Here is a 3,158-nt window from a genome sequence, read left to right on the forward strand (position 1 = left end):
AAAATAAAAAAATAAAAGTGTACTAGCTTTCTCTAGGTCAAACATGGCACTCCATGTATAGGATTCATGTTTGATGAAATTCATTTATACAAACACAGTTACTTGATTTCTCTCCTGCATCCCTGGTGAAGTTAAAGAATGTGTTTCTCTAATATTCATTTCTTATTGGGTCAGGAAAGCACTGAGGAAGAATACATTTGGGTTCTAGTCTCAGCTCAATACATTCTAGCAGTATGGCTGTGACAGCTAATGAACCTGCCCTGGTTTTCCCCAGGTGTGTTGCAGGGGTAATGCAATTCCTACTTCAAAAATGGCAGTAAGGATTCAATGAATGACTGCCTATAAAACCTTACTTGGCACATTGTAGCTGCTCAATAAGTGTTAGTTCTGCTTATTAGCTATTATGCTGAAGCAATCACGGATTTCACTCCTTTAGAGTGTGCATTTCCCATCTGATATAAATTGTCCCACACTTAAGTGCAGTTCAGGCCCACCTCCAAAGTCCTCAAACTCAAGTTACATGAAACATACCTTCAGATAGAAGATATGGCCCCTTCTGTCTTGGTGGTGAACACTAAACAGCCCTTTTAAGGGGTGAAGTTCTGTTTCCTCCCTTCAGCCCATGAGATGTGGGACTGCCTGGATAGAATGTCTTTTTTTCTACCCCAGACACACCAAGCCCCAACTGCTGGAGTGAGGAAAGGCAGAGGTGGACACACTCAGTCCCAGATCCATTCTTGAACCTTCTGCCAGGCTGGCCATTGCCTCCCGGGCCAGGAACTTCCTGCCTTTGAAGTGTTTCAAACACTCCTTATCATGGAACTGTCTGTTAATGTCTGCACTAATCTAGGGGAGAGTGGAAGCCAATGTGTTGTCTGTGGCCTTGGCAGGTGGGAAGAGGGCGCAAAGGCTTGTCCTCTGGGCATGTTGTTTCTTTCCTGGCTCCTAGTTGTAGCATTAGAACATGGACATGTTTGTATCTCAGATTTCTCAAAGGAATTTTGGGAATTTGTGATAGTAATAACAACACAATAGTAGCTGTCATTTATCAGTTATTTACTGTTTACTAAACACCGTGCAAAGTGCTTTTTCCTGTGATCTCATTTTAATATCACAGCAACCCAGTGAGGTGGAGATTATGATTGCTACTTTAAAGGTGAAGAAATTGAGGTTTAGAAAAACGTGAATTTTCAGTATCACATAGCTGGTAAGTGGTGAGCCTGGGATGTGAACCCATATCTTCCAGAGCCCATCCTCTTAACCATTGGACTATATTGCTTCCCTCTCATCCCAGACTCAGACCACTGGGCTACTTATGATGATTGATTCCAAGAATGCCTAAACTAGTAATGTTTGCCCAGATTTGAGAAATGGCCCTTTTCTATTTGTTAGCTGCAAAATCTATACATGGAAAGCTCTAGGATGTACATCTTCCTCGAGCAGTTATTGGCTGCAGAGAAAGAAACCAGAACAATCCCCCCTCCATGTGAATGCCTGAGCTGTGGGATTGAATCTCATGCAAAATTAGTAACTAGATTAAACCCCCCCCAAAAAAACTCTTCTCTATCATGTCTTTCTTCATTAATTTCACAACTATGTATTAAGCACTTTCTGTATACCTGACATTGCCCATTCATTTAGAAAGACACAGAACAATAAGACATGGCACCACCCTCAAAAAATTTAGGAGGAACAATGGATACATTAAAATAAAGCGTTCATTGTGGGTTTGGTGGTAAAAGTTTAAGATGTCACACTAGCACACAGGAGCGAGTCGTTAGCTGTATCTAGGGGGAGAGAAAACTTCATAAAAAACGTGACTAATCGAGGCGATCTTGAAAGGTGGAGGGGTTGATGTTCACTAGTGTGAACTAGGATATACAAAGAAGGCATTCTAGGCAGAAGGAAATGAGCAAGACCCCAACCAACCCCATATATGAAGAGCTGGAAGGAGACTGGGATGGCTGAAGCATAGGGGATGGAACCTAAAAACTGTTCCATGTAAAGACCACATGTTTCCCCCTTTCCAGACTGGAGCTGTCATTTTGCATTTCGACCTCATGTAGCTTTTATGTACCTGAAGATGTGATTTCTGTTGCAAATAACAGAAGTCTCTAGCAAAGTGATACCAGCAGAGCCCATCACTATACAAGTGCAAAAGAAAGACTAAGGCTCAGGTTTTACTTTAGCCACCTGACTTGCACATACAACCTGAGTCAATGGGGACCTCTTGTTCCCACATAAAACCCATCTCAACATGGTGACCCATTCAAAAGAAACACAATGCTAACTCCAAAAATGTGGAAAAGCAATGAAGAATCACTGAATGCCATGGAAAGGTGTCAAAGGGGATACTACACCACAGCACATTCACTCTGGCCATTCCTCTTCCCAGTGTCCCAGTCATTATGGCCACCACCAACCCAAACTTCCTATGTCACTAACTAAACCCCCAGTTTGTCTCTGGCCTTTACCTCTATTTGTATTCATGTCTCACAGGAGTATCTCGCTGTGCTGATATACGTTAATTTAGACTCTGATTTTCTTCCCTGCCCAGCAGGGCCCTTCATTGTGCTGATTTAGCTTAAGGATAAACACAGAATCCTGCTCAGATGTGATGGGAAAGGCTCAGAATATTTACCCTTTCTATATTAATCCCTGTCACTCCTATATGTCACTAGAGTGGGACACACCCAAGTTTGAATTCAACTTTGGTCCCTACTAGCTGTGTGACCTTGGGCTCATATCACCTCTGGGCCTCAATTTCCTTGTGCATAAAATGGGAACAATTCTTCCTATCCTAAGAAGAGTACTGGACAACCGCAGATGAAAGAGCTTTAAAGTGTAATGGGCTCAGCTTATAACCATGGTTACAAGTGCTATTATATGCTAAGATTAGACAAGTCTGCTTTCCATGAGCTACCAGAGGCCTATGTAGAAAACATGGTTATTTAAAGAAACAGCAACTGTGATAAACCTAGTTATCAAGTCATGACTCAGGATCCAAAGTATAGTGATTAATTAAGGCTCATTCTTTATCACAATTATTCCCTTTTTAATTTTATTTTATAGGTTGTTCTTATAATTCTTTTCCAAGGTCTGATTTTAGTGGAAGTCTCAAGGATGGCATACTGTGTCAGATTCCTAGAAATCAGTAT

General features: G+C 41.5%; 1 protein-coding gene across 1 annotated transcript in view; it reads left to right on the forward strand.

Annotated features, from left to right (window-relative positions):
• SAMD12 (sterile alpha motif domain containing 12) overlaps nucleotides 1-3,158 on the forward strand; it is a 397,831-nt gene that overhangs the window by 392,287 nt on the left and 2,386 nt on the right. The gene's annotated exons all lie outside the window — the stretch shown is intronic.

This window comes from Propithecus coquereli, unplaced genomic scaffold (assembly GCF_000956105.1).
Source record: "Propithecus coquereli isolate 6110/MARCELLA unplaced genomic scaffold, Pcoq_1.0 Scaffold247, whole genome shotgun sequence".
Classification (NCBI taxonomy): Eukaryota; Metazoa; Chordata; class Mammalia; order Primates; family Indriidae; genus Propithecus; species Propithecus coquereli.